This window comes from Lepidochelys kempii, chromosome 3 (assembly GCF_965140285.1).
Source record: "Lepidochelys kempii isolate rLepKem1 chromosome 3, rLepKem1.hap1, whole genome shotgun sequence".
NCBI classification, from domain to species: Eukaryota; Metazoa; Chordata; order Testudines; family Cheloniidae; genus Lepidochelys; species Lepidochelys kempii.
This window is the reverse complement of record NC_136382.1, coordinates 38,248,225-38,271,299: the sequence shown is the minus strand read 5'-3', so window position 1 is coordinate 38,271,299 and position 23,075 is coordinate 38,248,225. Positions and strand designations below refer to the sequence as shown.

The window sequence follows — 23,075 nt, the reverse complement described above, 5'->3', positions numbered from 1 at the left end:
GTCTGTCTCACATGCTACTTCATAAAACAGCTGAAAATATCATGATGTGATCCAATCCAGATACATCTAAAACAGGCCAGATCTTCAGCTGGTGTAAATCAATACAGTTCCAATGACTAGAGTGATGTTACACTGATTTGTACCATCTTGGAATGTGCTCCACACAGAGAGGGGAGACCAGGGTTCAAGTCCCTGCTTCAATGAATATTTCATTATTTCATGCAAAATGGAACAAACTTTTAAAAAGCATTTCTTTAATGATATCCAGTCATCCTGAACAGAGGCACCATGGCCAGGACTTTGGAAAAGATATTTTGCACTTCTATGACACTCTGGTACTCAGACTGATGGATTGCCAATTTTTTTAAGTGAAGGTGCTGTATACTTGCATATAGACATAGATTTAATTGACCCTATTGCAAAAATCCTTGATATAGAGGGAGTCCTGGGCCCAATAATCACATCTAAATCAAAATGCTACCCACCTGCAGCAACAGGTGGGCGAAATTGATGGGGCTGGTAGTGAAAGGGGGACAGTCCCAGTAGCAAGGATGGCAGACATTTGCCAAGGGACAATAGTAGCTCCTCCTCTGGGAGACTCTGGCACCCATTGGCCAGCTGGGAGAGAGGGGTGCTGAATGGCCATATTCCCCAGTTCCCAGGGTTTAGCTCAGTGCAGGGGCCATATGGAGCCTCCGCCCACCCTACCCACCTGAACTAGGAATGGGCATCCAGCCTGACAGATGCCACGGGTCTGGCTGATCGCCTGTTTAGGAGGTCAGGAAGAAATTTTTTCTCCAGTGTGCCAACTGGCAGAGAATCAGAGAGCTTTTTGCCTTCCTCACAGCACCTTCAAGCCACAGTGGGTTAAGTAGGAACATGCATAGTACATAACTGGGGTGGTGGTGTTTATTTGTTGCAACTTGTAGCCAGTTTCCAGTGCAGTTAAGAGAAAAAAATGAACATTTCCCAGATTAAAAGACCTGTGATTTGGGGGATGGTCCTTGGGCTAATGTGATAGGGTGAGACCTTGTGGCCTTTGTGGGCCAACGTCAAACCTTGTGTCCATCACAGGTCTAAGTCCCCACCCTATTGTGTTCCCCCCCCCAGCAGGTGGAGGGTACTAGGAAGCTGAGAGCGCTGAGTCCTGAGGGGTAGGCTGACAAGTACCACCTACGTTTATGGGGTGTGTGGTAAGGAGCCCTCTAATCCTGGTGCCAGTTAATAGGTTATGTGGTAAGGAGCCCTGTAACTCCCTCACTAGAACGAATTAAATGCCTGGTATAGGACAGTATGTGTGATGAGTGGGTAGCCTTGTGTTAAAGTTTAATAAAAGTTGTGGCCTGCCATTTAATTCCATGCATGTGTCTGTCCTCACTTTGCCGCTGCATCCACATCAATTACAGGGATATTGAAATCTGAACAACTCCTTTCTGCTATGTGTATTGCACTTTAGAACAAGGTTGCTTTTAATGTATAATGTCTTAAAGCTCATGTATCTTTTAATTTTTCTCTTAACAGCATTTTTCCAGGTTGGACTTAGGCATTGCATGGCATTGAGCATCACAGCATTTAACTTTTAGGCATCTAGAAAAATCACAAGAACAACAGTGCAATTCAAAAAAGCTTAGGCTCCCTATACAATTAATAGGGAGAGAGAGGCGCCTTACAATGTAATCCACAGAAGCCAGCACACTAGGTGGGGACCCACATAAGCTAACAAGTGGGAGATGCCAAGGAGAAGGGGTTGGGGAGTGTTAAGCCCCTCCCCTCTCTGAGATAGCTGCCCTATCTCTGCTAGTGATCCACAAATGGGAAGCAGCCACTGGGAGTCAAGCGGCTTAGATGCCTAAGCTGCTTCTTGAAATGAGTTTGATGCCTGTCTCACTAAACACAAAACAGGGGATGCTCACCTTATAACTTTTAGTCTCGTGCTTAGAGCATGTGCTTGGGGTGTGGGATACCCAAGTTCAATTCCCATCCCCCTTTGGCAGAGAGGGAGAAAGGATTTGAAGAAGGGTCTCCCACCATTCAGGAGAGCGCTCTAACCACTGAGCTGTAGGATAGTCTGATATGGGGCTCTCTCACTCTCTCGTTTAAGCTGTTCAACTGTGGATAAATACTGAAATAGATGTGAGGAGGGGGGTCAGGAAATGAATCTGTTGTCGTGTGGTTAGGGCACCCACCTGGTTTAAGTGGGTTGCATCTGTGGAATGGAGAAAGAAAAGTATATTTATTAATAATGTCCTTAATGTACTGTTCATTAATACCACGTGTTGCCTTTCAATCTAGTTATCCTTTTTAATAGATTTTTTAAAACATTATGTCACATCTATGATTAGCAAGGAGTCAGACTTATTCAAAATGCATTATATGAAAAATAGAAATGTTGACATAAGAAAAATTCCAAAGGATGCATTAAAAGTCAAAAATACATGTATTTTGTATTCTAGCCCTTGTAAGCTTCAAGCTAGAAAAAAAGCATCTCTTTGGGGCTTTTATATGGAAACATATTACTGAGCAAGATTCTACAGTCTCTATAAATCTAAGGCCTTTAGTTCTAGATCCCTCCCACAATATTATACCAAGTGTGCTGTAATATTTCTTTGTCCCTTATATCGAATGTATACTCTTCTCTTCATCTCTGCCTCCTCCTTCTCAGAGTTGTTATATTCTAAGTATGGGGTCTTCAAACACAGTATTGGCCTGTCATAAATATAAAGGGAAGGCTAACCACCTTTAAATCCCTCCTGGTGAGAGGAAAAACCCTTTCACCGTTAAAGGGTTAAGAAGCTAAAGATAACCTCACTGGCACCTGACCAAAATGACCAATGAGGAGACAAGATACTTTCAAACCTGGAGGAGGGGGGGGACAAAGGGTTCTCTCTTTCTGTGTGTTGCTTTAGCCGGGACCAGAGCAGGAATGGAGGTCAGAACTCCTGTAAAGGGTTAATAAGCAGTCTAGTTAGATATTTGGGGGGAGGGATAGCTCAGTGGTTTGAGCATTGGCCTGCTAAACCCAGGGTTGTGAGTTCAATCCTTGAGGGGGCCATTTAGGGATCTGGGGCAAAAATTGGGGATTGGTCCTGCTTTGAGCAGGGGATTGGACTAGACGACCTCCTGAGGTCCCTTCCAACCCTGATAGTCTATGATTCTGTGTGTTAGCTTCTGTTTTGTTTAAATGGCTGATAAAATAAGTTGTGCTGAATGGAATGTATATTCCTGTTTTTGTGTCTTTTTGTAACTTAAGGTTTTACCCAGAGGGATTCTCTATGGGTATGTCTACACTACGGAATAAGGTCGAATTTATAGAAGTCGGTTTTTTAGAAATCGGTTTTATATATTCGAGTGTGTGTGTCCCCACAGAAAATGCTCTAAGTGCATTAAGTGCATTAACTCGGCGGAGCGCTTCCACAGTACCGAGGCAAGCGTCGACTTCTGGAGCGTTGCACTGTGGGTAGCTATCCCACAGTTCCCGCAGTCTCCGCTGCCCATTGGAATTCTGGGTTGAGATCCCAATGCCTGATGGGGCTAAAACATTTTCGCGGGTGGTTCTGGGTACATATCGTCAGGCCCCCGTTCCCTCCCTCCCCCCATGAAAGCAAGGGCAGACAATCATTTCGCGCCTTTTTTCCTGAGTTACCTGTGCAGACGCCATACCACGGCAAGCATGGAGCCAGCTCAGGTAACCGTCACCCTATGTCTCCTGGGTGCTGGCAGACGCGGTACGGCATTGCTACACAGTAGCAGCAACCCCTTGCCTTGTGGCAGCAGACGGTACAGTACGACTGGTAGCCGTCATCGTCATGTCTGAGGTGCTCCTGGTCGCCTCTGTGAGGTCGATCAGGAGCGCCTGGGCAGACATGGGCGCAGGGACTAAATTTGGAGTGACTTGAGCAGGTCATTCTCTTTAGTCCTGCAGTCAGTCCTATTGAACTGTCTTATGGTGAGCGGGCAGGCGATACGGACTGCTAGCAGTCGTACTGTACCATCTTCTGCCGAGCAGCCATGAGATGTGGATGGCATGCAGTCCTTCTGCACCGTCTGCTGCCAGCCAAAGATGTAAAAGATAGATCAAGTGGGTCAGAACAAGAAATAGACCAGATTTGTTTTGTACTCATTTGCTTCCCCCCACCCTGTCTAGGGGACTCATTCTTCTAGATCACACTGCAGTCACTTACAGAGAAGTTGCAGCGAGGTAAATCTAGCCATGTATCAATCAGAGGCCAGGCTAACCTTCTTGTTCCAATAAGGACAATAACTTAGGTGCACCATTTCTTATTGGAACCCTCCGTGAAGTCCTGCCTGAAATACTCCTTGATGTAAAGCCACCCCCTTTGTTGATTTTAGCTCCCTGAAGCCAACCCTGTAAGCGCCCCTCCCAGTGTCAGAGCAATGGCAAACAATCGGGCATCTGAGAGTGCTGTCCAGAGCACTCACAATGGAGCACTCTGATGGGGCTAAAACATTGTCGCGGGTGGTTCTGGGTATGTGTCGTCAGGCCCCCGTTCCCTCCCTCCCTCCGTGAAAGCAAGGGCAGACAATCATTTCGCGCCTTTTTTCATGAGTTACCTGTGCAGACGCCATACCACGGCAAGCATGGAGCCAGCTCAGGTAACCGTCACCCTATGTCTCCTGGGTGCTGGCAGATGCGGTACGGCTTTGCTGCACAGTAGCAGCAACCCATTGCCTTCTGGCAGCAGACGGTGCTATACGATTGGTAGTCGTCCTCGTCGTGTCCGAGGTGCTCCTGGCCACGTCGGCTGGGAGCGCCTGGGCAGACATGGGCGCAGGGACTAAATTTGGAGTGACTTGACCACGTCATTCTCTTTAGTCCTGCAGTCCTATTGAACCGACTTATGGTGAGCGGGCAGGCGATACGGACTGCTAGCAGTCGTACTGTACCATCTTCTGCCAGGCAGGCAAGAGATGAGGATTGCTAGCAGTCGTATTGTACCATCTTATGCCAGGCAGGCAAGAGATGAAGATGGCTAGCAGTCATACTGTACCATCTTCTGCCGAGCAGCCATGAGATGTGGATGGCATGCAGTCCTTCTGCACCGTCTGCTGCCAGCCAAAGATGTAAAAGATAGATCGAGTGGGTCAGAACAAGAAATAGACCAGATTTGTTTTGTACTCATTTGCCTCCTCCCCTGTCTAGATCACACTGCAGTCACTCACAGAGAAGGTGCAGCGAGGTAAATCTAGCCATGTATCAATCAGAGGCCAGGCTAACCTCCTTGTTCCAATAACAACGATAACTTAGGTGCACCATTTCTTATTGGAACCCTCCGTGCAGTCCTGCCTGAAATACTCCTTGATGTACAGGCACACCCTTTGTTGATTTTAGCTCCCTGAAGCCAACCCTGTAAGCCGTGTCGTCAGTCGTCCCTCCCTCCGTCAGAACAACGGCAGACAATCGTTCCGCGCCTTTTTACTGTGCGGACGCCATACCAAGGCAAGCATGGAGGCCGCTGAGCTGATTTTGGCAATTAGGAGCACATTAACCACCACACGCATTATCCAGCAGTATATGCAGCACCAGAACATGGTAACGCGATACCGGGCGAGGAGGCGATGTCAGCGCGGTCCCGTGAGTGATCAGGACATGGACACAGATTTCTCTGAAAGCATGGGCCCTGCCAATGCATGCATCATGGTGCTAATGGGGCAGGTTCATGCTGTGGAACGCCGATTCTGGGCTCGGGAAACAAGCACAGACTGGTGGGACCGCATAGTGTTGCAGGTCTGGGACGATTCCCAGTGGCTGCGAAACTTTCGCATGCGTAGGGGCACTTTCATGGAACTTTGTGACTTGCTTTCCCCTGCCCTGAAGCGCATGAATACCAAGATGAGAGCAGCCCTCACAGTTGAGAAGCGAGTGGCGATAGCCCTGTGGAAGCTTGCAACGCCAGACAGCTACCGGTCAGTTGGGAATCAATTTGGAGTGGGCAAATCTACTGTGGGGGCTGCTGTGATGCAAGTAGCTCACGCAATCAAAGATCTGCTGATATCAAGGGTAGTGACCCTGGGAAATGTGCAGGTCATAGTGGATGGCTTTGCTGCAATGGGATTCCCTAACTGTGGTGGGGCTATAAACGGAACCCATATCCCTATCTTGGCACCGGAGCACCAAGCCGCCGAGTACATAAACCGCAAGGGGTACTTTTCGATAGTGCTGCAAGCTCTGGTGGATCACAAGGGACGTTTCACCAACATCAACGTGGGATGACCGGGAAAGGTGCATGATGCTCGCATCTTCAGGAACTCTGGTCTGTTTCAAAAGCTGGAGGAAGGGACTTTATTCCCAGACCAGAAAATAACTGTTGGGGATGTTGAAATGCCTATATGTATCCTTGGGGACCCAGCCTACCCCTTAATGCCATGGCTCATGAAGCCGTACACAGGCAGCCTGGACAGTAGTCAGGAGCTGTTCAACTACAGGCTGAGCAAGTGCAGAATGGTGGTAGAATGTGCATTTGGATGTTTAAAGGCGCGCTGGCGCAGTTTACTGACTCGGTTAGACCTCAGCGAAACCAATATTCCCACTGTTATTACTGCTTGCTGTGTGCTCCACAATATCTGTGAGAGTAAGGGGGAGACGTTTATGGCGGGGTGGGAGGTTGAGGCAAATCGCCTAGCTGCTGGTTACGCGCAGCCAGACACCAGGGCAGTTAGAAGAGCACAGGAGGGCGCGGTCTGCATCAGAGAAGCTTTGAAAACCAGTTTCATGACTGGCCAGGCTACGGTGTGAAAGTTCTGTTTGTTTCTCCTTGATGAAACCCCCCGCCCCTTGGTTCACTCTACTTCCCTGTAAGCTAGCCACCCTCCCCTCCTCCCTTTAATCATTGCTTGCAGAGGCAATAAAGTCATTGCTGCTTCACAGTCATGCATTCTTTATTCATTCATCACACAAATAGGGAGATGACTACCAAGGTATCCCAGGAGGGGTGGTGGAGGAGGGAAGGAAAATGCCACACAGCACCTTAAGCACAGCACTTTAAAAGTTTACAACTTTAAAATTTATTGAATGACAGCCTTCTTTTTTTTGGGCAAGCCTCTGTGGTGGAGTGGCTGGTTGGCCGGAGGCCCCCCCACCGCGTTCTTGGGCGTGTGGGTGTGGAGGCTATGGAACTTGGGGAGGAGGGCGGTTGGTTACAGAGGGGCAGCAGTGGCAGTCTGTGCTCCAGCTGCCTTTGCTGCAGCTCAACCATACACTGGAGCATACTGGTTTGGTCCTCCAGCAGCCTCAGCATTGAATCCTGCCTCCTCTCATCACGCTGCCGCCACATTTGAGCTTCAGCCCTGTCTTCAGCCCGCCACTTACTCTCTTCAGCCCTCCACCTCTCCTCCCGGTCATTTTGTGCTTTCCTGCACTCTGACATTATTTGCCTCCACGCATTCGTCTGTGCTCTGTCAGTGTGGGAGGACAGCATGAGCTCGGAGAACATTTCATCGCGAGTGCGTTTTTTTTTCTTTCTAAGCTTCACTAGCCTCTGGGAAGGAGAAGATCCTGTGATCATTGAAACACATGCAGCTGGTGGAGAAAAAAAAAGGGACAGCGGTATTTAAAAAGACACATTTTATAAAACAGTCGCTACACTCTTTCAGGGTAAACCTTGCTGTTAACATTACATACATAGCACATGTGCTTTCGTTACAAGGTCGCATTTTGCCTCCTTCCACCGCGTGACTACCCCCTCAACCTTCCCCCCTCCCTGTGGCTAACAGCGGGGAACATTTCTGTTTAGCCACAGGCAAACAGCCCAGCAGGAATGTTTGTCCCCTGAAGTGTCCCCTGAAGAAAAGCACTCTATTTCAACCAGGTGACCATGAATGATATCTCACTCTCCTGAGGATAACCCAGAGAGATAAAGAACGGATTTTGGTTGAATGCCAGCAAACATACACTGCAATGCTTTGTTCTACAGTGATTCCCGAGTACGTGTTACTGGCCTGGAGTGGTAAAGTGTCCTACCATGAAGGACGAAATAAGGCTGCCCTCCCCAGAAACCTTTTGCAAAGGATTTAGGACTACATCTAGGAGAACCGCAAATGCCAGGGCAAAGTAATCCTTTCACATGCTTGCTTTTAAACCATGTATAGCATTTTAAAAGGTACACTCACCAGAGGTCCCTTCTCCGCCTGCTGGGTCCAGGAGGCAGCCTTGGGTGGGTTCGGGGGGTACTGGCTCCAGGTCTAGGGTGAGAAACAGTTCCTGGCTGTCGGGAAAACCGGTTTCTCCGCTTGCTTGCTGTGAGCTATCTACAACCTCCTCCTCCTCATCATCTTCTTCGCCCCCAAAACCTACTTCCGTATTGCCTCCATCTCCATTGAAGGAGTCAAATGACATGGCTGGGGTAGTGGTGGCTGAACCCCCTAAAATGGCATGCAGCTCATCATAGAAGCGGCATGTTTTGTGCTCTGACCCGGAGCGGCTGTTCACCTCTCTGGTTTTCTGGTAGGCTTGCCTCAGCTCCTTCAGTTTCACGCGGCACTGCTTCGGGTCCCTGTTATGGCCTCTGTCCTTCATGCCCTGGGACATTTTGACAAAGGTTTTGGCATTTCGAAAACTGGAACGGAGTTCTGATAGCACGGATTCCTCTCCCCAAACAGCGATCAGATCCCGTACCTCCCGTTCGGTCCATGCTGGAGCTCTTTTGCGATTCTGGGACTCCATCATGGTCACCTGTGCTGATGAGCTCTGCATGGTCACCTGCAGCTTGCCACACTGGCCAAACAGGAAATGAGATTCAAAAGTTCGCGGTTCTTTTCCTGTCTACCTGGCCAGTGCATCTGAGTTGAGAGTGCTGTCCAGAGCGGTCAGAATGGAGCACTCTGGGATAGCTCCCGGAGGCCAATACCATCGAATTGTGTCCACAGTACCCCAAATTCGAGCCGGCAACGTCGATTTAAGCGCTAATCCACTAGTCAGGGGTGGAGTAAGGAAATCGATTTTAAGAGCCCTTTAAGTCGAAATAAAGGGCTTCATTGTGTGGACGGGTGCAGGTTTAAATCGATTTAACGCTGCTAAATTCGACCTAAAGTCCTAGTGTAGACCAGGGCTATGTTTTGAATCTGATTACCCTGTAAGGTATTTATCATCAGTAAATTTACCACCAGAGGTGATTCTTTTACTTTTTCTTCAATTAAATTTCTTCTTTTAAGAACCTGATTGCTTTTTCCTTGTTCTTAAGATCCAATGGTTTGGGTCTGTGTTCACCTATGCAAATTGGTGAGGATTTTTATCAAGCCTTTCCCAGGAAAGGGGGTGTAGGGCTTGGGAGATTTTGGGAGGAAAGACGTTTCCAAGTGGGCTCTTTCCTGGTTATATTTGTTAGATGCTTGGTGGTGGCAGCAATAAAGTCCAAGGACAAAAGGAAAAATAGTTTGTACATTGGGGAAGTTTTAACCTAAGCTGGTACAAATAAGCTTAGGGGGTTTTTCTTGCAGGTCCTCACATCTGTACCCTAGAGTTCAGAGTGGGGAAGAAACCTTGACATGGCCTAACTCTGTTCCTCAGTAAACAGGAGTTTTACTATTGCACTCCCCTCAGCCTTGAATGCAGGGGCTTTTTGTCTGGCCAGTGGGAAGAAAAAGGGTTATCCCTCCTTTAAGCCTCCCCCCATCCTTTTGGATCATCACCTGAGTCAGAGTTGGACTGGCCCATGGTCACCTTGGAAAGGAAAGATAGGGAACACATGTCCAAGTGGGGAGTGAATATATTTATCACTGATGTTTGGGAGGGAATAATTAACTGTTTGAGGGCAGAGAGGAGGCAGCACAAATAATTGCTGCTGTTACCTTGTGGCAGATGTCCAGTACCGGAAGAGAACTTAAGGGAAGGTGGCCCCTAAGAAAGATGACAAAGCGGGGCTGGGGTTCCTACATCTGGTACAACAGAAAGACAGCTCTCCTTTCATGCCCCCCTCTTAGTCCTCATATCAGGGGAGGGTGTTAAGGCCTCCACAAGGGGTAATATCAGGGTGGGGGGCTGATGGCAGCCCTTCCCAGGTAGGTGGAAAAGATTAAGGAAAGAACAGATCTGCACTGTACGATTTATTGGCAGGTATTTCCCAGATGAATTGATAAAGTTGCATTCTAATTTGCCCACATCCTTTGCATCTTGTCTTTCTTCTTGTATGGCTGGGATTATAATTCCAGTGGGAGCAGAGTTTGGTGAGGCCTGAATGCTTTGGAAAACCCTGCCGCGTGTGTATTCTGGCAAACAAATGAACAAAATAAGAAAATAACATTTTTATATGTTCTCTTTATTTAAGTATTTTCAGCTGCAAAAACCTTTCAGTGCCCTATTAGCGATAAGACTCTGTGGCCAAAACCTTCTTCCAGTTCTACCGAATTGGTCCTTACCGTTGGCACAGAACACTCACTTGGCTACTGTACTAGCAATGCTTGTCAGCTCTTCCTCCCATTTTTTCTGTACTTCAGATGAGCTTGCTTTAAAAATAAGAATAATAAAAATAATTTATTAAGTGTGATGTGAAACTGGTATAAATGTCTCACTGATTGGGACATATATAAGTGTCAGTGTTACTCTATACAAATATCCTCTGTTCAAACTGTCGGCCTTGACCTTGTGATTAGATTTGGGATAAGTAATTAATTTCTCTGAAATAAAATTATAATTTATGCAAGTTAAGCGATATTGTTAGTACCCAATCTAGCAGAGAATGGCACACAAGTCGCTTTACACCTGCATGTAGTCCCATTGAGTTCTACCTTATTCCTTACATTCATAAAGTTCTTCACTTGCTCAGTTCTTTGCTGAATTAGGGCCTTTGCTAAATTGTTGTATCTATTTCATTAACTTATTTCACTTCAGCCCTTCCGTTACCTGTACTATTACAGGAAAGTATGCATCTGCTAGGCTTGTATAAGAGATATTTTTCAAGAGAAGGTTCTGAATGTTCCATTTAAAATCTTCAATTCCTCTTTTATTTTAACGTTGCGGATAAAGTCCATTTTGGGGGATTTTTAAGAAGTGCCAGACAAACTGTGCAATGTTTGCCAATGACTTTAATAGCAGTACTTTTTGGCCCTCGGTTAATGTTTGCTCGATGTTTCAGAATTGTAAAGTGCTAAATGTTGTTCTTTGTGGCTTGCAAGACTCACTAATTTTTATAGGACATAAATCACCAGAATAAGTTTATAATGGCCATTTTCCTGTGTACCATTTTTTAATTGAGCAAATAAAAATTGTGTTGTCATGAAGTCTTTGTTTGCTTGTTTTTCAGTGATTGTGCATTTAGTGATTGTCTCGTGAAAAAATACGCTTCATACAAATAATTTTAAGCACAAACAATTGAATTAAAATTAAGATTTTTAGCACTATACATGTCTATTAAAAAGAAAAAAACTAGATTTGTATGCAACATTGCTATTTTTGATAGCAGTGCATCAATTCTTGCTGTTATTTTTCATTAATTGTTATATAGTGCTGTAAATATGTATGGACTTGTGAAAAAGATGAATATACTGAAAATTAGAGCCCAAAAATATTTGTGATGTACAGGCAAAATCCAGTTCAATACAGAAATACAAAAAACTTTGTATAAAGTTGCTTGTGAATTTACAGAGGAAATGCTTCAGAGATGTAAATTCATTTTGTTTTATGAATTATCATATTGTCCACTTTTTAATGGTTATTCTAAAAAGTACATTTACAAAATATGGTTGGTGTAAAATTCGTATTAGTTTAGAATGATGAATGCAGGTACAATATTTTTATGTTGTATTTTGGCTCATCAAAAGCACTAAAAAGTAAGATTCCTGCTGTTGAATTGTACAAAATGAAGCTGTGCCCAGAATGAATAAATATATTACATATGAATCAATGCCACAAAAAATATCAGTGGTAGTCCTCCCCTCTGCCCCGCACACACATGCAAGTATAAGAATTAACCAAACCTGAGCCAGTGTTCATAGAATATCAGCGTTGGAAGGGACCTCAGGAGGTCATCTAGTCCAACCCCCTGCTCAAAGCAGGACCAATCCCCAATTTTTGGCCTAGATCCCCAAATGGCCCCCTCAAAGGATTGAACTCACAACCTTGGGTTTAACAGGCCAATGCTCAAACCACTGAGCTATCCTTCCCCCTGTATTCAGCTGATATGTGGAAATAACATGCTTGATAAGGCATTGGTAACCAGAGCACTAAATAGAGTACTTCAGGTCAACTCTATTAAAATGAATCTATACAATCACACTTTTCTCAATGTATTTTTCATTCTTACATGAGCAGTGTCACTGAATCTCATTTCGTTCATGGGATATTTTATTTTACAAAAGATATGTTAGAGTATGAAATACGGTGAACTCTCTGCTGTCTGGAACTGTTCTTAATAAATTACATTTTCTTCTTCAGTCTAAATCCTGCATGCTCAGCTATTATTCTGCATGTTACCTCCAAACTGGCAAACATCATTAGTAAATATAGATTTTAAATAATATTTTGTAAAACATTCTGGATCTGTAGGTGTTGAGCAGAAGGGGAGCTGAGAAAAACTCCTAATCCTAACAAGAAAAGGAGTACTTGTGGCACCTTAGAGACTAACCAATTTATTTGAGCATAAGCTTTCGTGAGCTACAGCTCACTTCATCGGATGCATACTGTGGAAAGTGTAGAAGATCTTTTTATACACACAAAGCATAAAAAAATACCTCCCCCCACCCCACTCTCCTGCTGGTAATAGCTTATCTAAAGTGATCACTCTCCTTACAATGTGTCTGATAATCAAGTTGGGCCATTTCCAGCACAAATCCAGGTTCTCTCTCCACCCCCTCCCTCTCCCCCCACACAAACCCACTCTCCTGGATTTCCACTCTCCAGGAGAGAGTGGGGAAGCAAAAGTGGATGGGAATCTGGGAGGCAGTGACCATGAGTTGGTTGAGTTCAGGATCCTGACGCAGGGAAGAAAGGTAAGCAGCAGGATACGGACCCTGGACTTCAGGAAAGCAGACTTTGACTCCCTCAGGGAACGGATGGCCAGGATCCCCTGGGGGACTAACTTGAAGGGGAAAGGAGTCCAGGAGAGCTGGCTGTATTTCAAGGAATCCCTGTTGAGGTTACAGGGACAAACCATCCCAATGAGTCGAAAGAATAGTAAATATGTCAGGCAACCAGCTTGGCTTAATGGTGAAATCCTAGCGGATCTTAAACATAAAAAAGAAGCTTACAAGTGGAAGGTTGGACATATGACCAGGGAAGAGTATAAAAATATTGCTCGGGCATGTAGGAATGATATCAGGAGGGCCAAATCGCACCTGGAGCTGCAGCTAGCCAGAGATGTCAAGAGTAACAAGAAGGGTTTCTTCAGGTATGTTGGCAACAAGAAGAAAGCCAAGGAATGTGTGGGCCCCTTAATGAATGAGGGAGGCAACCTAGTGACAGAGGATGTGGAAAAAGCTAATGTACTCAATGCTTTTTTTGCCTCTGTTTTCACTAACAAGGTCAGCTCCCAGACTGCTGTGCTGGGCATCACAACATGGGGAAGAGATGGCCAGCCCTCTGTGGAGATAGAGGTGATTAGGCACTATTTAGAAAAGCTGGACGTGCACAAGTCCATGGGGCCGGACGAGTTGCATCCGAGAGTGCTGAAGGAATTGGCGGCTGTGATTGCAGAGCCATTGGCCATTATCTTTGAAAACTCGTGGCGAACCGGGGAAGTCCCGGATGACTGGAAAAAGGCTAATGTAGTGCCAATCTTTAAAAAAGGGAAGAAGGAGGATCCTGGGAACTACAGGCCAGTCAGCCTCACCTCAGCCCCTGGAAAAATCATGGAGCAGGTCCTCAAAGAATCAATCCTGAAGCACTTGCATGAGAGGAAAGTGATCAGGAACAGCCAGCATGGATTCACCAAGGGAAGGTCATGCCTGACTAATCTAATCGCCTTTTATGATGAGATTACTGGTTCTGTGGATGAAGGGAAAGCAGTGGATGTATTGTTTCTTGACTTTAGCAAAGCTTTTGACACGGTCTCCCACAGTATTCTTGTCAGCAAGTTAAGGAAGTATGGGCTGGATGAATGCACTATAAGGTGGGTAGAAAGCTGGCTAGATTGTCGGTCTCAACAGGTAGTGATCAATGGCTCCATGTCTAGTTGGCAGCCGGAATCAAGTGGAGTACCCCAAGGGTCGGTCCTGGGGCCGGTTTTGTTCAATATCTTCATAAATGATCTGGAGGATGGTGTGGATTGCACTCTCAGCAAATTTGTGGATGATACTAAACTGGGAGGAGTGGTAGATACAGTGGAGGGGAGTGATAGGATACAGAAGGACCTAGACAAATTGGAGGATTGGGCCAAAAGAAATCTGATGAGGTTCAACAAGGATAAGTGCAGGGTCCTGCACTTAGGACGGAAGAACCCAATGCACAGCTACAGACTAGGGACCGAATGGCTAGGCAGCAGTTCTGCGGAAAAGGACCTAGGGGTGACAGTGGACGAGAAGCTGGATATGAGTCAGCAGTGTGCCCTTGTTGCCAAGACGGCCAATGGCATTTTGGGATGTATAAGTAGGGGCATAGCGAGCAGATCGAGGGACGTGATCGTTCCCCTCTATTCGACATTGGTGAGGCCTCATCTGGAGTACTGTGTCCAGTTTTGGGCCCCACACTTCAAGAAGGATGTGGATAAATTGGAGAGAGTCCAGCGAAGGGCAACAAAAATGATTAGGGGACTGGAACACATGAGTTATGAGGAGATGCTGAGGGAGCTGGGATTGTTTAGCCTGCAGAAGAGAAGAATGAGGGGGGATTTGATAGCTGCTTTCAACTACCTGAAAGGGGGTTCCAAAGAGGATGGCTCTAGACTGTTCTCAATGGTAGCAGATGACAGAACGAGGAGTAATGGTCTCAAGTTGCAGTGGGGGAGGTTTAGATTGGATATTAGGAAAAACTTTTTCACCAAGAGGGTGGTGAAACACTGGAATGCGTTACCTAGGAGGTTACCTTCCTTAGAGGTTTTTAAGGTCAGGCTTGACAAAGCCCTGGCTGGGATGATTTAACTGGGAATTGGTCCTGCTTCGAGCAGGGGGTTGGACTAGATGACCTTCTGGGGTCCCTTCCAACCCTGATATTCTATTATATGATTCTATGATATAAAGGGAAGGGTAAACCCCTTTAAAATCCCTCCTGGCCAGAGGAAAACTCCTCTCACCTCTAAAGGGTTAAGAAGCTAAAGGTAACCTTGCTGGCACCTGACCAAAATGACCAATGAGGAGACAAGATACTTTCAAAAGCTGGGAGGAGGGAGAGAAACAAGGGGTCTGCGTGTCTGTCTATATGCTGGTTTCTGCCGGGGATAGACCAGGAATGGAGTCTTAGAACTTTTAGTATGTAATCTAGCTAGGTACGTGTTAGATTATGATTTCTTTAAATGGCTGAGAAAAGAATTGCACTGAATAGAATAACTATTTCTGTTTGTGTATCTTTTTTGTAACTTAAGGTTTTGCCTAGAGGGATTCTCTATGTTTTGAATCTAATTACCCTGTAAGGTATCTACTATCCTGATTTTACAGAGGGGATTTCTTTACTTCTATTTACTCCTATTTCTATTAAAAGTCTTCTTGTAAGAAAACTGAATGCTTTTTCATTGTTCTCAGATCCAAGGGTTTGGGTCTGTGGTCACCTATGCAAATTGGTGAGGCTTTTTATCCAACATTTCCCAGGAAAGGGGGTGGGGGTGCAAGTGTTGGGAGGATTGTTCATTGTTCTTAAGATCCAAGGGTCTGGGTCTGTAGTCACCTAGGCAAATTGGTGAGGCTTTTTACCAAACCTTGTCCAGGAAGTGGGGTGCAAGGTTTTGGGAAGTATTTGGGGGGGAAGACATTTCCAAACAGCTCTTCCCCAGTAACCAGTATTTGTTCGGTGGTGGTAGCAGCCAATCCAAGGACAAAGGGTGGAATATTTTATACCTTGGGGAACTTTTTGACCTAAGCTGGTAAAGATAAGCTTAGGAGGTTTTCATGCAGGTCCCCACATCTGTACCCTAGCGTTCAGAGTTGGGGAGGAACCTTGACAGCTCTGCATTGTTGACAGCATCCCAGACTTCCTGAAACAGCATTAATATGAGTTTTGTTAGTTCAGTTCCCTTCCCTTTTATCCTGCTCTCTATACATATTCACAGTGTGTTTGCCAGCTGGGCTGAGTTTTCTGCAAGTTTCCCTGGAAAAATGTCAAGGGCTCTTTGATCACACTTTCTAATTAAGGCTCAGTTTTGTCCCCCATGATTTTTACATTGAGAAGAGGCAGTCTGGCTGGATGCTATGAAGTGCTGCACTAAGAGTCTGAACCTGCAAGAGAAAAGTATATGTAGAGTCATTAAAATTTAAGGCCAGAAGGGACCACCAGATCATCTAGTCTGACCTCCTATTTATCACAACCCACCACCACCACCCAGCACAGTAAACCCAACTGAAATTAGACTAAAGTATTACAGCCCACAGGAGACTAGACTATTATGTGCCACAGGCAGAGAATAGGGACTGAGGTGCACCAGTGTCTGGAAGCCCCCGCAGTGGCAGGGAAATAATTAAGTGTGATATACTCAGATAATCCTGACAAGTGACTAGCACCCACATGCTGCAAAGGAAAGTGAAAAAAAACCCAAGGTCAAAGCCAATCTGAGCCAGGGAAAAATTTCTTTCCAATGCCCAATATTGTGATCACTTTAGACCCTGAGCATGTGAGCTAGAACCAGCCAGCCAAGTACCGAAGAGAGAGAATGCTCGGTGCCACCTGAGAGCCTTGGCTTCTAGGGCGCAGTGCCATGACAGGACAGGTAGGGACTAGCCTGCCTTATCTCCCCATCATCACCAAACGGAATTTTAATGGCCCAGTCGGCGGTGCCGACCAGAATACAATCCTGTCCTGATAGTGCCTAACAGCCCAATAGCACCTTATTTCAATATGACTAGTTTGGAATGTGAGGATGTGACTGTTTACTTCCTAGCTTATGGCTGCCTCTGCTGCTTAGCCAAAGGCCTTAGCCTAAGAACAGGGCCTCAGACTGTCACAGTAAGAGAAGGCCCTTACACCAACAGACAGTGATCTTGATTCTTCTTTTATACCTCTAGAACTAGCCAAGTGATAAGAATACACCTAAATTCTTAAAGTACAGGCCTTTGCAGACAGGCCTGAATATCTTTATCCTAACAATTTCATTTGGTGACCCCTAGTTCTTGTGTTAAGAGAAATAGTAAACAACAGTCTTGATAAAAATCCTCACCAATTTGCATAGGTGAACACGGACCCAAACCCTTGGATCTTAAGAACAATGAAAAAGTAATCAGGTTCTTAAAAGAAGAATTTTAATTGAAGAAAAAGTAAAAGAATTACCTCTGTAATATCAGGATTGTAAATACCTTACAGGGTAATCAAATTCAAAACATAGAGAATCCCTCTAGGCAAAACCTTAATTTACAAAAAGACACAAAAACAGGAATATACATCCCATTCAGCACAACTTATTTTATCAGCCAGTCAAACAAAACAGAATCTAACGCGTATCTAACTAGATTGCTTACTAACTCTTTACAGGAGTTCTGACCTCCATTCCTGCTCTGGTCCCGGCAAAAACATCACACAGACAGAGAGGACCCTTTGTTCCCCCCCTTCTCCAGGTTTGAAAATATCTTGTCTCCTCATTGGTCATTTTGGTCAGGTGCCAGCCAGGTTATCTTAGCTTCTTAACCCTTTACAGGTGAAAGGGTTTTTCCTCTCGCCAGGAGGGATTTAAAGGTGTTTACCCTTCCCTTTATATTTATGACAGTTGTTAAGCCATTCCATAACCCTAATCATTGTTGTTGTCCTTTTCTGAACCTTTTCCAATTCCAATATCTCTTTTTTGAGATGGGGTGACCACATTTACACACAGTATTCAAGATGTGGGCATACCATGGATTCATATAAAGGCAACATGATATTTTTTGTCCTATTAACTGTCCCTTTCTTAATTATTCCCAGCATTTTCTTCACTTTTTTGACTGCCGCTGCACACTGAGTGGATGTTTTCAGAGAATTATCCACAATGACTCCAAGATCTCTTTCTTGAGTGGTAACAGCTAATTTAGACCCCATCATTTTATACGTATATTTGGAATTATGCTTTCCAATGTGCATTACTTTGCATTTATCAACATTAAATTTCATCTGCCATTTAATTTAAATAGCTCTTCACCCTCCCTGGTATTCACCCGATTAATGTATTTATAGAGAGCAATCTTATCCCCTTTAACCTTTCTTTTTGCTTGACTAAACAAGCCACGCTCTTCTGGTCTCCTCTCATAAGATAGGCCCTCCAGTCCTCTGATTATCCTCGTAGCTCTTCTCTGCACCTGTTCCACTTTACATGTAGACCATTTGTTATCCCTCTTCCTCACCCTTATATCATTTCTCTTTCAAAAGTATCCTCTAATTTTGGGTATCCTAGCACATGATTTTCCAGAGTACTTTTTATGTTCAAAACACAGCTCCCATTGATTTCTGTGGTAGCTTTGAGTGCTCAGTGGAAGTCAGGTCACAGGGCTTGAAGTCAGTCTTCCAGAAAATGAGGAATGCAAAATTAGTGACCACCTGTGAAATGCTGAATTTAAGCAATTTGACTAGCATCACACAGGAATTCTATGGCAGGGATAGAATCCAGTTCTCTAGGGAAGCATTCAAATGCCCTAACCGTGGGACCATCCTTTCTCTTCCTAAATTCTCCTGCGTCCTTTACTACACAACTTCCAACTTCTGCAACAAATGAGGTAGTGGTTCTACAGGTAACAGCTTCCTTACCAACACAACCTGGATTTATTCCCTGAGCAGGTTAATCCTGTGCACTGAATTTTTGGTCCTGTGGGAAAAAATAGTATGTCATTGTAGTGGCTGCAAGGTGTGGCTGCTTATGGAGCACCACTTCATGATGATGGGTTGCTTTTACAGGCACCCTGCCCTTACTATCTCCCTCCCACAGGCCCCTAAAGTAGTCCAGAAAGTCTTTCTTGTGGTTTACAGCATAGGCGCCAACTTCCTCTCTGCTCGATGGGTGTTCAACCTCCACCCCCTGCCCCGGTCCTGCCCTCGCCCCACCCCATTTCACCCCTTTCCCCCAAGTCCCTGCCCCTGCCCTGCCCCTTCGCCACCTCCTCCCCTGAGCGCGCCGCTTCGCCACTTCTTCTCCTCCCTCCTGGAAAGTCGTAAGCGCCATCAAACAGCTGTTAGGCGGCGGGGTGGGGGGGCAGGAAGCCCCGAGAGGGAGGGGGAGGCTGGGGGGGGGAGAAGGAGGGGGGAGGAGTGGGGAGCTTGGATGCCAGTGGGTGCAGAGCACCCGCTAATTTTTCCCCATGGGTGCTCCAGCCTCAGAGCACCCACGGAGTCAGCGCCTATGGCTTACAGCACCATTTCTGAGGATAGTTTAACACTAAAAATAGTCAGATTCCTTCATCACAGAATAATCAAACATAATGTCCAAAATAATAAACTCTACTTGAAACCATCAATTTCCAGTCCTCTGGCCCTGCTTCCATGCTTTTTCTCTGGCCACAACCCTGCAGTTTCCTGCTTTTTTCTCCCCAATATTAAATCACTTGACTCTCTCAGCCCCTCTTGTAGTCAGGGCTGGCTTAGACCCAGGCTCTCCAGCCCACAGGCAAGTCACCCTGATATAGTGAACATGTAATTAAAGACAGCATCATAATGCATATGCACAAGGTGACAGAATTAAGGTTTTGCAGTCAACCTTAATTCTGGCATTTCCTACCATTTGAGTGCTTGATTTTGCAACCTTAATCTTTTAATGTGTTGTATTTGTGAAATATAGACATGAGCCACCTTAACTAGATGTAACTTCAGCATCTTAGTATTTTCATATTAACAGTTTATTGAAAATACATGCTGATGTTCTCTAGCTATTGGAAATAACGACTGTAGCTCCTGTTCATTAGCATTTCAGCGGGTACTTCAAACAGACATACAGAAAAGATTTCATGTGTGTTAATTTTAGCAAGAAGTGTGGCATCAACATGAATAAGGATCATAAAAGGCCAGTTTTAACATAGATTTGTCATCAAGTAGGCATATTTGAAAAGTTGCTTTGAAATGTTTTACATAACCCTGAGTAAGACCTTGTATCAATTCCACAGAAGGTTTGTGTTGAGGAAAACACAATATTAAAATATTCTGGTGTGTCTGAAATTTGTTTTTAATGAAAAATGTTGAAATAATTTACTTTGGGCCAAGAGAAAAATTGCATTAACTTACACATATATGCCCTGAGTTCCATCTAATAGGCAGGTGTCAGAATCCAGTTCCCAAATTTTATTTCATATAAGCAAGGAAGATATTTTAACTATAACCTATGTGTTACAAGGTGGAGCCTTACTGGAGCACCCTCCTAAAGCAGGCTGGGGCATGACAAACAACTACCTTTGCTTCCCTTTGGAATTCACCCATACAAAGGAATATTGTCTCTCGGTGGCAAATTCAAACTCTTTTATTTATAAAGTGCCATAGTCCACAGATCCCTCATAGTAAAAACAGTTTCTTTCAAATCCCCAAAGTAAAACAAGATTATAACACAGCAGCTCTTCAATCCCTTTTAAATGTGACCATTTCTAGATCACCCACCAGAGTCATTGATCGTTCTGTCCCAGTGCCTTGAACAAGATCTCACTCTCCAGGCCATCAAATTGAGAGTTACAAGACCCACTTCTCTCCTGCAAGACTTCTCCCATTGCCCCAAATCAGATGTCCCATTCAGCCAGGCCTCCCTGCCTGTGAGTCCTAACCCTCCTCCTGAGATTCACCATCAGCATTAACCCGCTTCATCCCCTTCTTCATCAGGGCCCCTGCATGAGCTTTCCTTTAACTTGGCAAGGGTTCCCCAGCACTGGCCTGTCCTCATCATTAACCTTTTGCTCTTCCCAGTGGCTCTCTGCACCAGCTGGCTGCTGCTGCTGGTTCTCCTCCTACTTCTCCCCCCTCCCACCCTGGTCTCTCCTTTACCTCCTGAGGCAGCTCTTACCCGACCTTCTCTGTTTCTCTGTCAGTATTTTCAGGCAGCTCTGACTCACCAGGGCTCTCTCCCGTCCAAAAGCCAGGTGCCCTCCTTTAAGTCTAATTGGAGTGAGCTGACAAGTCACAGGTGTACTGGTCTCTTTCCCGTTAAAGGGCCAGTGACACCTGTGATACTATTCTTTTCTCCTATGTCAACAATCTTAATTAGGAGTTCTCAAACTGTGGTCTGTGGAATACTGCTCAGGACCTGCCAAGAGCTGGCTAGAGACATAGGCCCAGATCCACAAAGGTGTTTAGGCTTCTAATTTCTATTGATTTCAGTAAAAGACATTAAAAGACAACTAAAAGTAGACTAAATGGGTGCCTAATATTAAATTTCCATGTCAGTGATTGCTGTAGTCATCCAGAGGGATGTTGTGCAATCACAAACATAAAGGAAGGTTGTTGTCACAGTCATGACTGGACAGGGATGGTAGTCTGTGCTTTGGTGAATGGGAGAGGAGGTGGTCCTCTGGATGATCTCTATTAAAATGTGATCCACATCATGAAAGTGTTTGATAACCTCCAAGCTAAGGCCTTTTAAGATTTTCAGATTCTAAGTCAGTGAGCATTTGCAATATGTCGCCTTTCAGGTTAAACATCAACTTTCTCCCCTAATAGATATAGCTAAACCCAAAGTATTTTTGTTGAAAGATGTTTTCTGGAAAAAGACTGTCATGTCCCTAATGAAGATTGCTCCTGATTAGGTTTATGGTGATGTATTTATCAAACTGAAAATGTTGTCGTTTTGTTTTGTATTTTAGTTTTCAGGTCATTTGCAAACCAGTTCTGTTAGTTGCATAACTATTCAATATTCACCAGATATTTCAGGCTAATTCTTTGTGAACTGCTCACTTTTAGTATTTACTATCTGTGGCCTTGTGATTGGTTAGGTATCTGCTGTTTTTTCAGCTTCCTGATTTAAAAAACATGTCCATAAGGATATGCAAATGTTTAAGTTCTTTGCTGAATCAGGCCCTGGATGACAGAATTTTTTCAGCAAAAACAACGAGGAGTCCTTGTGGCACCTTAAAGACTAGCACATTTATTTGGGCATATGCTTTTGTGGGCTAAAACCCACTTCATCAGATGCATGGAGTGAAAAATACAGTAAGCAGTATATATATTACAGCACATGAAAAGATGGGAGTTGCCTTGCCAAGTGAGGGGTCAGTGCTAATGAAGCCAATTCAATTAAGGTGGAAGTGGCCTATTCTCATCAGTTGACAAGAAGGGGTGAATTCAGTAGAATCTTTTCAGTAGAAGAATAATGTAGAACAAATGGTGAATAACAATTCATGACGTTTTATAATAAATATGTGAAATACTGGAGACTCATAAACATATTAATAATTTAATGGCAGTCACTAATATTCTTGCCAATAGTATGATCCACAAACAGCAGCAAATCAAACTGCTTATTCACAAGTCTTTTTTCCCATTACTCAACCAGTTCTAGTGCTGATAGATAAATTACATCAACTCTGCAACCATTAAAAAATGTAGCTATATAAAATGTCAATGTTGTAACTCAGTTGAAGTTCCTTTTATGTTAGACTATCACTAAGTTTGACAAAAAATTGTATTTTGATCATAACAATAAGATTTTTTAAAATATTAGAATGAGAACCTTCAAAAGCAGTAAATGCTAAAGTTCAAGAATGTCAAAATGTCTATTTTTCAACATCTCAAGCTTTACTACTTTTTTAAATAATACCAAAAGGATCAACTTTCTACTTAGAGTTTTATTAATTTATCAATTTCCTACAAACCATTCATTTGTTAGAACCTCTTTTTTGAGATCTGGAATTTCAAAAAGATTATCCAGACATAAAATTTTAAATAAACAAATCTCTAAAGATGAGATGACATTGCTGCTTATGAGACATTAATATGAGGACAAGGTATTGTTCCCTTGGGAAAACTCAGGCTTTTAGTAAATCAAGAGGCTATATTAAACATTTTGGAAAGTGTTCTGTAAATCAAGGGTGTGGGGATCGTGAGAAGGGGCTCAGTA

At 44.4% G+C, this 23,075-nt stretch overlaps 1 protein-coding gene across 1 annotated transcript in view; it reads left to right on the top strand.

The window, feature by feature from the left end:
* Positions 1 to 23,075, top strand: part of SNTG2 (syntrophin gamma 2) — a 295,545-nt gene that overhangs the window by 246,545 nt on the left and 25,925 nt on the right. The gene's annotated exons all lie outside the window — the stretch shown is intronic.